Source organism: Aotus nancymaae, unplaced genomic scaffold (assembly GCF_030222135.1).
Source record: "Aotus nancymaae isolate 86718 unplaced genomic scaffold, 86718_ANA_hifiasm-v0.15.2.pri h1tg000059l, whole genome shotgun sequence".
NCBI lineage: Eukaryota > Metazoa > Chordata > Mammalia > Primates > Aotidae > Aotus > Aotus nancymaae.
In genome coordinates, this window is record NW_026988473.1 from 10,293,003 (window position 1) to 10,308,502 (window position 15,500).

The window sequence follows — 15,500 nt, forward strand, 5'->3', positions numbered from 1 at the left end:
TAAATGTTTGTTAATTACATTTGCTTTTTTACTGCAGGACATAAAATTAGAAGGAATGCTTTCATATGCTACCTCCTTTCTATTCAGATGCAATATGGTGGAAAGAGACTAAATGTTGATGTTGACAACACCACATTGTGGTGAATAAAGTGGACTTTCCAATCAGACAACCCTGGGTTTTCATCTTGCTATCCCTTACACAGGTTTACTATCTCTGTAGCTATGAGCATGCCACAAAATTTCTCTGTGCTTCACATTTCTCTTCAGGAAAATAGTAACAATATTGTCTGGCCCATAAACCTATGATAATTTATTGATTTAATAAAGGTAGAGAAATTAGTACTCTGACTGGCACATATGGAGCCTCAAAAGTTTTAATTAATACATATATATATACATATATAGGTATTATACATATTTGTCAGTTCATTTAAGGCAGCATATATTTGTAAAGTATCTATAATGAGGCAGACATTGTTTTAAGCATATAAGAAAATAGTGGTGAATAAGAGAGATAATATCCTTCCTCTTGTTAAATTTTTATGCGACAGGACATAGATTAACATATAAACAAGTAATCAAAACATTTTTATATGTTGTTAGAAGCTAACTGGAAGAATTAATGTGCTAGAGAGTGGTTGTTGGTGGTGGTGGTGAGATATATAACTCTTTAGAGAGTAATCAGGAAAGTTCTTTTTGAGGAAGTAATATTTTCATTGTATGATAAAAATTATCATTGCATTTTCATGGATATTCATATTTTCCAACTCAGTATATAGTATTTCTATATTTCTCATTCTGTCCTACACTCCCATATCTATTGTATATCCACCCTTTCTCCATGCATGCTTTTCATGAGAATGTGAGTCTCTCCTTCTATCAGTGCTAACCTGTCTACTTTCTCCAGCTCCACAGATAGACAATATCTGGAAAAAGTCAGTTATGACATTCTATCTTCTTGGTTGAGGATTGAAAGGAAATCTAGCTATAACCACCAAATAGAACCTTAATACTATTGCTTTATGTCAATACAGATGTTCTGTGTCTCTTATTAGACATCAGTAAGAATACATGTAGCCTGCTTTATTACTGGCATGTGTGTATGTCTATAAAGCAAGTAGGTTTAAGAGAAAGTCAAATAAGCAGAAATAACAATAAATGGAAATAAAGTAAGTCTTTGATTTCATGGTTGAGAAGCTAGGTCCTGAAACTTGTTCTAACTCTGATTTTTAATAAATATTAGGGTCTAAACAATTTTAGTTGAGTTCATTATTAATTAAAGCACGTGGTTTTCCCATTTTTCTTCTTCTGTGAGTTTTTTGGTTGTTCCTCTTGTTTGGGTATTTTGTATTCTTTTATCCCTCACCCCTCTGTCCCTCTTTCTCCCAAGTCCCCAAAGTCCATTGTTTGATTCTTATGCCTTTGGGTCCTCATAGCGTAGCTTCCGTGTATCAGTGAGAACATACTATGTTTGGTTTTCAGTTTCTGAGTTACTTCACTTAGAATAATCATCTCTAATCTCAAGGTCACTGTGAATACCGTTAATTCAGTCCTTTTTATGGCTGAGTAGTATTTCATCATAGATATGATGAAATATATATATATATTTCATATATATGTAGTATATATACTTCATATATACTACTATAGTATATATATATATCGTGTGTGTGTGCATATATATATATGTAGTATATATGTAGTCATAACCAGCAAATCATAATTTGGGTATGTTGATATTATCAGCATCAACAACCTGGTTTGGAAGAAGAGTCCCATATTTTTCATGACACCTTGGTTTAGATAAAGACACTGTAGTGTGTGTGTGTATATATATATATAGTAACTGTAAATATATACACACACACTATAGTGTACTATATATATACACACACACACACACTACAGTTTCTTTAAACCAAGGTGTCATGAAAAATATGGGACTATATATACGTGTATATATATATAGTATATATACGTATATATAGTATATACATACATATATAGTATATATAGTGTATATATATATTTGTATTTCTGGATACAAAATTAATGTATATACTATATCTATATATATATATATATATATACACACACACTAATAATTTTGTATTTCTGGATACAAAATTATATATATATAATACACATTAATTTTGTATCCAGAAATACTCTCTCTATATATATATATGTGTGTGTGTGTATATATATGTGTATATGTGTGTGTGTGTGTGTGTATATATATATACACATACATATACACTACGGTTTTTTTTTTCAAGGAGAAAGGTTTTTATTTTTTATTTTTATGGGAACATAGTAGGTATGTATGTTTATTGGGTATAGGAGATACTTTGATACAAGCATACAATACATAATAATCACATCAAAATAATTGGGATATCCATCACCTCATATATTTATCCTTTGTGTTACAAACAATCCAGTTTTATTATTTTGGTTATTTTAAAATGTAGAGTAAATTATTGTTTACTGCAGCCACCATGTTATGCTATCAAATACTAGATTTAGATTTTATTTATCCTATCTAACTATATTGTTGTACTCATTAAACATCCCTACTACCCCTCACTATTTTTTTTCTTGTACTTTAGGTTCTGGGGTACATGTGCAGATCAGGCAGGATTGTTGCATACACACATGGCAATGTGGTTTGCTGCCTCCATCCCCCCGTCACCTACATTTGGCATTTCTCCCCATGTTATCCCTCCCCGATCTCCCCACCCCACCGCTGTCTCTCCCTTGGCCACCTCCAACAGACCCCAGTGTGTGATGCTCCCCTCCCTGTGTCCATGTGTTCTCATTGTTCAACACCCACCTATGAGTGAGAACATGTGGTGTTTGATTTTCTGTTCTTGTGTCAGTTTGCTGAGAATGATGGTTTTCAGATTCAGCCATGTCCCTACAAAGGACACGAACTCATCATTTTTTATGGCTGCATAGTATTCCATGGTGTACATGTGCCACATTTTCCTTTTCCAGTCTATCGTCGATGGGCATTTGGGTTGGTTCCAGGTCTTTGCTATTGTAAACAGTGCTGCTGTGAACATACATGTGCATGTGTCTTTATAATAGAATGATTTATAATCCTTTGGGTATCCACTCATTGATTCATGAGCATTTGTGTTGGTTCCACAAATTTGCAATTGAGAACTGTGCTGCTATAAACATGCGTGTGCAGCCAGGCATAGTGGCTCATGCCTGTTATCCCAGCACCTTGGGAGGCTGAGGCAGGCAGATCACAAGGTCAGGAAATCAGACTAACATGCTGAAACCCCATCTCTACTAAAAATACAAAAAATTAGCTAGGCGTGGTGGCATGCACCTGTTATCCCTGCTACTTGGGAGACTGAGGCAGAAGAATCACTTGAAGCTGGGAGGTGGAGGTTGCAGTGAGCTGAGATCATGCAACTGCACTCCATCCTGGGCTACATAGAGAGACTCTGCCTCAAATAATAAACAAATAAATAAATAAAAATAAACTAAACATGCGTGTGCAAGTAGCTTTCTCGTATAATGACTCCTTTTCTTCTGGATAGATACACAGTAGTAGTTCTATTTTCATTTTTTTAAGGAATCTCTACACTCTTTTCCATAGTGGTTGTACTGGTTTACATTCCCACCAGTAGTGTCAAAGTGTTGCCTGATCACCGCATCCATGTTAACATCTGCTTTTTGATATTTTGATTATGGCCATTCTTGATGGAGTAAGGTGGTATTGCATTGTGGTTTTGATTTGCATTTTTCTGATCATTAGTTGAGAAATATGCCACTTGCTTGCCCAGACCCATGGAATGGACTCAGAGACATGGGAACAGCAGAAAAGAGACATTTAATGGCGGTCTTGCAGAACCAGGCGTCTGGTAAGCAGGCACACCTGGGGCAGTTGCAGCAGGCAATTTATTTCCTAGCATGAAAGTTCTGCCCCCAGTTCCTCATTGGTTGACTATTATGGGGTTACAATCTTCCTGGACATACCTAAGTTTTATTATCCCCCTTATAAAGTTATACCCCAATCCCTTTCTTGCTTAAGTATTGGTTTCCCAGTAATGACACTTTATTCCCTTTTATGGGCGGACCCCTCCTCTACATCCTGTTTGCTTATCATCACTTTCTAGGTGCATGAGTCATGTGGTTTGTCACATGTGCAGGCTGGCTGCCAGTACCTATATCTATCATGCCCTGAAAACGGACCATTAAAATGTTCTCTCACATTAGTGATGGTAAGCATTTTTTCATATAAATCAATTTTGTGTTTAGGAAAAACTCAGTGATGGTCACTTAGTGGCTTTGATGTATATTTGGAAACCAGGACTGTTTTCAGTTTTGGTGATAGCTCTCCGATGGCTATCTGAGAGGAATTTTAGAATGGAAGAAATACAGTAGGGAACAAGAAAAAAAACTATAATCTAAGCCAATGTAGTGTAACACAAGTGCATGCAATCAGATAATTTTAGAATGCTACTGACCAGATTGAATGGCAAGCTCCCATGCATTCTATATACAAAGCATCAAGAAGTTATTTAAAAATGCACCACTCTGTCATTAATCTTCATTGTAAACACATTCATAGCACCAAAAGATAACTTTGTTTTAAAAATATAGCAACAATTTACCAACAGCACACACCATAAATATTGTCCTTCAAGTCTTCAGTTTAAGTCCTTATCTACACCAATTCCTTTCCTTTAGATCATCTCAACTTGTATTAATGAGACATAGAGACAATTTGATTCTATTTGCTTAATGATTGCAAGTGGCTGCTTTGTTGGGTTGAAGTAGGCCAAGAATTGCCTTTGTAGTGGCTGGTATGTACATGTCTGAGTTCGAGGGCTCTGGCAATTAACAACAGTGGTTAACCATCGATTTGCCCTGTGAATAGCAAGAATAAAAACAAATTATAAGGTCTTGAGTATACATGGTGATATTATTGATAACTTCTAACTATAAGTGGTCCAAGCTCTTCAGGTAGGTACAACATATTTGGAACTAAAAATGATTTGCTTTTTAAAGACGTATTGATCCAGTATTTTTTTCCTTAGACTCACTGAAGCAACGTGAAGGCTTCACACTAAGTTAAATTTGTGTTATCATATATTTCTGTCCCCTTCCTCCTCTAAAATCTAATTTCTCTTCACTCATCCTATATATCAAAGATTATAAGAAAAGTAATAATAATTAAAGATTAAAGAATATTCAGACTTGTGATTCTCTCAATGATAAAGAAACGGGTAATCAATAATAAGCAATTTGTAAGTGTACTATAATCAGCATTGCTGCAAAAACTATCTATTGAGAAAACATGCATTCAACTATTATAAGTAATTTATATTTATAAAATCAAATTAAACCCACTTATAAATGTAAGACAGACCTCAAAGGGCTTCAAAGGGCTTCAATCACTGTTATAACAGTATAATAGGTATTTCTATATTTTAGGTTGTAAAATGATAATATTGAATACGATATGCAAAGTTGGGGCAAATCAAGAGTTCTAACAGTGATGCATAACCCTTACATTATGCAGTAAATTGGATCATGGAGCATGAAACAGATTCAGGAAGAATCATCTTGGGTGTTCACAGTGACCATTAAAAATCTACAGTTTACCTTAGTTTAACCGTTTTTAAAATTTGCCATTTTCCACAACTCGTTTTTCCTGATTCTTAGTCTTGATCCTGTAAACTTGCAATACTCTGTGGAAAGGATTTCAAGAGAGATATACTTTTATCTTTTAAAAAAATGAACTATCGTGGTCACTGGGGTCTGTAGGGGGGACATAGGGGAGGGACAGCGGGGGGTGGGGAGCTGGGGAGAGATAGCATGGGGAGAAATGCCAGATATAGGTGATTGGGAGGAAGGCAGCACATCATACTGCCATGTGTGTACCTATGCAACAAGCTTGCATGTTCTTCACACGTACCCCAAAACCTAAAATGAAATAAAAAAATAAAAAAAAATTGAAAAAAAAACTAACATTTTCTTCTGATTTTAAAAATTGAAAAAAAAATTAATTAATTAAACCAGGAAGAAGGAAATAAAGAGTTGAAAGCCACCGCTATGGCTACTGAAATAATTGGTGCATTTTATCTTAATACTTGACTGGAAATTTCCTGTTTCTTCAGTTTGTATCTTGCTATTAATTTTCTTCATTTTTAAAATATATAATAGCTTTATGGTAGCATATGTCTCATATTATTTTTCTTCATTACTAAAATTGATTTGGCCCTTCTAAGTCTTTATTTCATGTAAATTTTAGAATTGGCTTGTCAACATATCAAATCAAAAAGGACTTTCTTGAATTTTGGTTAGGAGGGTATTGAATCTGTAAATCTACAAGGGAAAAATTGCCAGCTTAACAATACTGAGTATTCTAATCCATTAACAGAACATACCTTCGGTCTTCATTAATACGTCTTAGCAAGGTTTTGTGATTTTCTGTTAACCTGTAGAATTTCCTTTGACGTTCATTGTATTGATTTTTTTATGGTACTAAATCTTCTCAGATCTTTTGGTCTGTTGTCTGAATATATCTCTATTTTACCTTAAGTTTCGATTAATATTTTCAAAGGATATGGATCCCATGTTTACAGTTTTTGCCTTCAAGTACTCTAATGATGTCTTATGACTGTCTTCTGGCTTACATAATGTCTTATGAGAAGTCTGAAATTATTCTTATTTTTGTGATAATGTATCTTTTTTCCCCTCTGCTATTAAAATGTTCTCTTTCTTACTCAGTTTTAGCAATTGAATTAAGTTATGCTTTGGTGTAGTTCAGTTTTTCTTTATCCAGCTTGTGGTTAGCTGGGCTGTTTAGATGTGTGGGTTTATACTTTTATCAAATTTGGAAATTCCAATAATTTATACAAATAAGTTTTTAATTCATGCTCTCTTCCTCTTCTGGGACTTAGATTACATGTTAGATCACTTCATGCTGTCCCATCGATGCTTTGTTAATCTTCCCATACTTTTTTCCTTCTCTTTGCTTCAGATTATAGAGATTCTATTTCCATCTTCCAGTTCACTAACATTTTCTTCTGGAAAACGTAATGGGTTGTTACTCATAGGCAGTGATTTTTTCATTTCATATATTGTAGCTTTTATCTCTAGAAGTTCTATTTGGTTCTTTTTATTTTTATACTCTTTATGTCCATGTATTTCCTGAAATTCTTATGCCCATTTATAATGCATATTCTAAATCATTTATCTTTTGTGGTAATCTCTGTAAATTACAGGTCTGCTTTTATTGATTAATTTTTCTCCTGGCTATTTGTTATTGTGATTTTTTTTTTTTGCTTATTGGCATATATAATAATTTTGGATTAGATGCTGGATATTATGATTTTTATTTGATTGATTGCTCAAATTTTTATTTTTTCACAAGGTATTACACTTTATTTCTTGCAGGAAATTAAACGTGAAGACCAATTTGATTCTTATGAGGCTTTTTAAAAGCCATGATAGGGAGGGTGTATTAGTGTTTTCACATTGCTATAAAGAACTACCTGACACTGGGTAGTTTATAAAGAAAAGAGGTTTAATTGACTCAGTTTCACAGACTCTACTAAAAGCACAGTTGGGGAAGCCTGAGGAAACTTACAATCATGGCAGAAGGTGAAGGGGAGGAATCCAGCATGTCTTATGTAGTGGAAAGAGGAGGAAGAGAGAGTCAAGGGGAAGTGCTACATACTTTCAAACAACCAGATCTCATAAGAACTCACTATTATGTGAACAGCGAAGGGAGAGTTCACTCCCACGATCCAATTACCTCCTACGAGGTCCTTCCCCCAACATTAGGGATTACAATTCAACATGAGATTTGAGTGGGGCACAGAGCCAAATGTTATCAGAAGAATTATAGTTGTTATTAATTGGAAGTATTCTTTACTAATAATTGGCTTTTTATTAACAGATTTAATTATTAAATGATTAATAATAATTGACTTATTATTAATGTATAACATTTCTGGAGGTCTCTATTCTATCCCCCAAGTATTCATGGAAGTCCCTGCATTCTAGCTGATTGGAACTTGAATATCTCTCAGCATCGTGTGAGCCCTGGTAATCAGGCAGCTTACAATTACCTGGCTAGTCTTTGACTTTACTTTAAAATTTTTAACCTATAAAAGTACAGCTTAGTATTGGACAACAAGTTTAGGATACTTCCTTGTAGATTTCTGGAACTCTGTCTCTGTAGAGCTATCCCTTTTATGATTCTCTTCTCACTAATTCTCGCTGTCTCAGTGCCCTCAAACTCTGGTTTTTGTCTTCTGAATTCAGCAATATCAGGATAAATCTCTCTCCCTAATCATGGTCTGGAAAGTTTCTTCATGCAGAAAACCAGAGAAATTATTATTTTCACTTTCTTTTTTCTTTTTTTGGCCTTAGAAGAAGAGAAAAAAAAATTATTGTAATAAACCACCAGGAAACTATCTGTCAAAAGTCCTGCACTAACTTTGATCAATGTCTGGAAATAGTTGCACTTATATTTTTTTCCAGTTTTCTTTATGATTTAAAAAACTTCATTGAGACAAGGTCTAACTCTGTCACCCAGGATTGAGCGCAGTGGTGCAGTCATAGGTCACTGCAGCCTTGAAATCGTGGGCTCAAGGGATCCTCCCACTTCAGCCTCCCAAGGTGCTGAGATTAGAGGCATGAGCCACTGTGCCCAACCCAGTTTTTTAACTGTACAGAGTGGAAGATTAAGCCTGGGTCTATCTTAATTGGAAGACCTGAGCTTCAGCTTTAAAAAGATGCTCATGAATATAAACATTAGCATTTTTATTTCTTTCTTTATATTTAAAATTTACTTAAGCATGTCAACATATTTCACTTAATTAAATTCATACTTCTAATTTAAAATATCCAAACAGAATATTGAAGTATTGTCATTTTTATATGCTGTTGTTTTTAGTCACCTTATTTAAGTTTCCTGACACTAGCACATTCCAGTTATTTTATATTTAAATTAATTTGTGATATTTTCTGATGTTTTATGCAGTAATATCCAGTTTTAATACATGCTCAAAGGTCTTTGTCTTCACACAACAAAAAATACAAGAAATATAATAAGACAAAATTATACAAATTCCAGGGAAAATATTTAAATATTTTAATTAATTAAAATATGTCCCTTGGTTTAAAGTTTGAGTTTACTGTATGAAAAACACAAAAAAGATGTATAAAGCAACATCCTTTTGATTGCCTGGTGGATAGACAAAGGAAAAAAACAACTACATTTGAGATGCAGTTTGAACAAAGCTGATGAGGCTTTTGCCTTCCTATCTGAATCTCTTCAAGGTCAGCAGTTTATTTTTTTACTGACTAAGGTTTGCTGGAATTGCTAGTGCTCATGTGATTCCCAGGAACTTAACTTCTTGTGAATAACTGTGTGAAGCTGATAATAGTAGATTAAGAAAAAAATTCGTCTTCAATAAGTACACTCTTTCTAGCAGAAGAAGCAGTTCAGAAAGTTCCTTGTGGTTCCGCCTCTGGATCTTTTGATCATCAATTTTAGCAAAGGGTGGTATTTCTGCCTCCTGAAGGATAACTGTAGAGTGAAACCAGACTGTCCGCTCCATGAGGTCATAGAGGGCTCAGTTGGGTCACTCTATATTCCCAGTAGTGCCTGGAATGTAGTAGATGCTCAATACATATTTGTTGAGCATCTACTACAGTAAAAGATCAAGAAACTTGTTTTAATCCTTCTCAGACTCTAGGTACAGCTTCACCAGATACAGTAGGCAACTTGCTCCCATCTCTTAAAAGGGTGCTTTCAGTTTGGCCAGGAGGGGCTGGACATTAAGAGGAGGAAACCCACAATCTGAATGGGGCTCAAGAACTTCATACTGCTGTATTAGCTATCATCTAAGGTGGTTCTTTTCCCCTTACACCAGCAGCAAAGTGCTTCAACCCTTGCTGATTACTTCCAGTAATTTATTTTTTATCTTAAATTTTTTTTCTACCTATTATTCCCTCATATTTGAAACAAAATGAAAACATTTCCATTTTACCTCCAGCACTGAAGCCACAGACGCTGTGCCCCTAACAGGATCGCCAAATGGCCTAAATTACATACATGTGTGTATATATATATTCACATACATATATATGGAATATATACAAATTTGTAAGTTATTTGAAAATATATTTAAATACATAAATAATTTGTATATTACATACAAAAGGATGTTATTTGAAATTACATTTAAATATATAATTTGTATATTACATATAAATGTATGTTATTTGAAAATATATCTAAGTATATATATAACTTGTATATTACTTAACAAACTTATCTATTTTCCATATACATATATGCATACATTGTTTTTTCTTGTTATAAAAAGTTGGCAACATCTCATGTAAGATAAGATTCCTTATTTCCTTGTGGAGAAAGATCATCTTTTCCAGAATCAGGATTAGAAAATTTGGTTATTTAGCACTTGGTTGTATTGTTTCAAAATTTTAATTTAATTTATTCTGGAACTAGAAATGATCCTGCAAATTCTGCAAAAATCTTCCTTATAAATATATCATATGCATATATTTGTTTTAGCTGACCTAGAAAGAGGCAGTTTCATATTTCAGTCACTTTTTATTTTTATATCTAAAAGATATTTGATTCAAGAAGAAAATCTGTTCAAAGTCTTTGTAGATATGATATATTCTCTACTTCCAATTATATTGCCCAAGTCAGAGTCTATTATTTTCCCCAGGCAGATATTTGAAAGGACTCAACAAACACCACAGAATGTATTCACAGAAGGCTTTTATCTAAAGGCAGGCGATACAATGCAGCATGAGAAAGAGCAGGCAAGCACTGGAGACATTCCATAGTATAAGCTCCCCACAGGCCTAACCAGACACGTGAACCAGACTAGTTTCTGACTTGAACTGCCCAGATCTATGCAGGAAACTCTCTGTATCTCATTGAATAGTAGTCAAGACAGGCTTGTCACACCCATTAGGCTGGTTGCAAGTCATTTGCAAAGAAACTGACCTTGGGGCTTGCCAAGAGAGTTTAAATGATTCTAAACTTCACATTATAAATGCCAATGTTCTTAACTTGATAAAGAGTCAAAATCAGTACATTCAGGCATCTTCAGGAATGAAGACAGAGCTCTTAAATACGTCTGTAAATTAACTCTATCTCAAAATATCTTTATTCAACAAATATTTATTGAGCATCTACTACATTCCAGGCGCTACTGGGAATATAGAGTGACCCAACTGAGCCCTCTATGACCTCATGGAGCGGACAGTCTGGTTTCACTCTACAGTTGTCTTTCAGGAAGCAGTTTTAGCACATTCAGTGCATGTTCTTAGTTAAAAGTGAAAACAAAAACTTGGCATAATTTCTAAACTTTAATTTTTTCTTATAATTAGCCTCTTTTGATCATACTGAAACGTTACTGACCTACAAACTTGGGAGGAAAAAGTACAGATTTAATTCAATCCCAGAGTTTTTGGTTGGGATTTTACCCAGCAAAATAACACAATAAAACTGAAGATAAGTCAAACTTCCAAAAAATACGTGCCATATGATTTTATTAAGTAAAAGACCAAAAGCAATAAAACTAATCACGGGTATTAGAGGTTGAGATGGTGGTTACTCCTAGGGTACAGTGGCTGGAAGGGAGCAAAAGGGCTCTATACCTTCTTAGTACTAGGTATATTCTGATTTTTAATCGGGAGGCAGTAACACACATGTCTTTACTTTTTGATAATTCATTGAGCTGTACATTTATGATTTACACACTTTATGTGCTCTTCCAACTAAAACATTGTCATTAAATCCCTGTCTTAGGCTCTGTTTTCTAGTGAACCCAGTGCTTGAGCTGACACAGTGCACACTTCCTGGGAAATAAAATCTTGGTTGATTCAAGCAGTCCTATCTCCCAGAGCCTGAGCTAATGCAATGTCCCATTTCACTGCTATTAGAGTCTTGGCTCAACCAAACAGTCATGCCTCCTCACGCCTGAGCTAATGCAGTGCCCTGACTTCTGAAGAAATAGAATATTGGTCAAGTCAAACAGCCATGCCTGCAAGGGCCTGAGCTGACATGGTGCCTCACCTCCTGGGGAACCAAAGTCTTTAATGAGCTTTGCCACCCCACACTAAGGACTAAATGTCTAGAGCTCTCTGCCTCCTTAGAATGAGACTAGCCACCTGGAATCTGAGCTGCTGAGGCATGCTATCTCTTAGAGAATGGAATCATTGCTGCACTACCTCCTGCCTCCCAGGGCCCAAGCCACAGTTGCATCTCACCATTCTTGTATCTTTGCTGCCACTGCACTTCCCTTTTCAGAGCCTGGGCTGCTGCCATGTTCCATCAATCCAAGGAACAGAGTCATAATTAAATGGTGCCTCATCCCTTGAGGTCTGAGTTGCCACTGTGCCTGTTGACTCTAGGACCTGAATTGCAGATACACCCAGTTTCCCAGGGCCTGAGCATCTAAACCACCTATTTTTTCTCCAGAACTATGGTGATACTTCACTCTACCTAGTCAGAATCACAGCTCCAACCCTGCCTCTTGGGCCTGAGCTGCTAGGGTACCTTAGAATCACAGACCCTAGCTTTGTGATTAGTCTACATTCACCATGACCTGGAGAGTGAAACAGTGCACTAAGAGTGAAACAGTGCACCAAGTCTTAGGTGGAAGTTGTTTCATAGACTGTGGGTTCAGAATCCTGGCTCCACAGCTACCCTAAGAGGCTGTATCTTCTATTTCAATACTGTTGTGGCTGCCTGTGGGCTGTTAGACCAAATATCAAAAGGGATTCCCTCAGATAATACTCTCTAGTGTGGGGAAAATGATTAAAAATGGAAACCAAAAGCCCTGTCATTGAGGACCCAAATAACCAATGGTGTCACCACAGCCACCACAAACTTTTAAAGCCGAAGACACTTTGACACCTGCAGTCATCACTGATGTGGATTACAGATGAAGAAGCTGCTTCCCTCTGCACAACTGGAACCAGAGCCACCACACCCCACCCAACTGGCACCCTTGGACCCATTTGCAAGTGAGGGTCTCCTATAGAAATTCACTCTGTAAAGTTTGAAAGAGGTGTCTGCTCCATCAGATGTATCAACATTACCATAGACATCCAAGAAATGTAAAAAAGCAAGAAAATATAAACCCACTAAAGGAACACAATAATGCTCAAGCACTGGCCTCAAATAAGTGGAAATATATACATTGCCTGAAAATAAATTCAAAATAATAATCTGAAGAAAGCTCAGTAACATATGAGAATACATTTAGACAATTTAACAAAATCAGAAAAAAATTATTATTTGAATGAGATTGAAAAATAGAAATCATTGAATCATTGAAAATAATTAAACAGAAATCATGAAGCTAAAGAATTCAATGAATTAAAAAATATGTTAGAACTTTGACAGAAGACTAGATCAAACAGAAAAAAAGATACTCCATATCTTGGGCATTTTATCTTGTTTTTCCATGAGCTCACATTAACTATTTTAATAAGAACACAACATACAAGATGTGGCTTACTTACCACCCTTGCATCACACAAGGAGTCACATGATAACAGTTTATTCCAATTTTGGAGATGATTTCTTTGATCAATTAATTAAGGTGGCGTTACCTACTGAATGTTTATGTTTTCCCCAAATTCATATGTTAAAATTCTAACCCCTAAAGTGATGGTATTAAAAAGTGGGGCCTTTGGGAGGTGATTAGGTAACAAAGATGGAGTCCTGATGAGTGGAATTGGTGCTCTTATTAAAAAGACCCCCACCCTAGGTGCAGTAGCTCATCACGTCTGTAATCCCAGCACTTTGGGAGGCTGAGTTGGGTGGATCACCTGAGATCAGGAGTTCGGGACCAGCCTAGTCAACATGAACCCTGTTTCTACTAAAAATACAAAAAATTAGCCAGGTGCTGTGGTGAGTGACTGGAATCTCAGCTACTCAGTAGCCTGAGGCAGGAGAATTGCTTGAACCTGGAGGCAGAGGTTGCAGTGAGCCGAGATCACACCATTGCACTCCAGCCTGGACAACAAGAGTGAAACTCCGTCTCAAAAAACAAACAAACAAAACAAAACCCAAAAAAAACCCAGAGAGCTCTCTCATTCTTTTCTACCATGTGAGGACATAGCGAGAATACAGCCATCCTTGAATCAGAAAGTCGGCCCTCATCAGACATGAGGATATGCCAGTACTTAGATGTCAGATGCCTCTGCCTGCAGAATAGTGAGAAATAAATATTTGTTGTTTCAGCTACCTAGTTGATGGTATTTTGTTATAACAGTCTGAATGAAGATAGGTGGTATTCACATGCTATCTTCATCTTAAAGGTATATGTTTAACTTCATAACTAAAAAGTAATCAGTAGGCTGATACTTTTAAGACAATGTGAATATTATGTTTCCAAATGTGTTTTCACTTGATGGTTTTCACATGCATTAAATTTGTCATCTCATCCTCTCCTCTCAGCCTAAATGTGTCAGTCTATTTTATTACTCAAGTTACAACTGAAGGACAGAAACTCAGATATCAAGCTATAAATGTTCTGCATTTCCTGGGAACACATAATTGTAGCAAACTCTTAGATAAATCTATCCTAATTATGTGTCAATGTTCATTATTCATGAGGAAGTCAGCCTTGATCTTATGTCAGTTCATGACATAATTTGAGCCATCTATATAGCCTAGGTAAGTCAGTGTTTCCCCATGTAGCTGAGGCGCCAAGTGAAGGTATTAACTTATTCAGAGCACCATAAACCTTGTCAAAACCATAAACCTACCCTCTCTTTATTAGTTGACCCAAAATAACAATTTGGACAGAGATGTTTCAAGACATTTTCAGATATAAACCATTAAACAAATATACCAACTAATGTATGAGACACAAATAGAAGCAATGGATCTGAGGCTATTCTTCATATAACAAATAAGGTTTTGTCTTGTTAGAAACACGGACATGCCCGCAGAGATCAGTCAGAGCCAGAGGACTCTTTCTAGCTGTTGATTCCTCCTCCTCACAAAGAACCCACACACTTCACTCTGCTTAATTGTCAGTCTGAGGACAGCATTTCCTCCTTTCTTTCTTTCATACTTCCTTCTTTTCCTCCATTATAGGAAGACACTTCTCATGTATGTATGAGAAGTTACAGTCACTTTCATGAAATAGCTTATGCTGAACACTAGTCCTTCCTTCTCCGAATCCCTTAAATGGTGGAATAGTTGCCAAGCTGTGTTTTCAACTGAAGACTCCTGTTGCCCAGTACTAATTTATTCACTGGAGATTACAAGAAAAATTAAAATTCTTACAAGCACATAATTTTTTCCTCTCAATTCCAACCATTTAGGACTTTCTTAGTTCTTTTCTTAGGATAATATATGCAAAGGGAGAGATTAGTGAAGTAGATAGAGTAATATACTAATGGAGAAGGGAAAAGGAGATGTTATTTACTAACTTCTAGTTTTTGTTTTCTAGCAATCC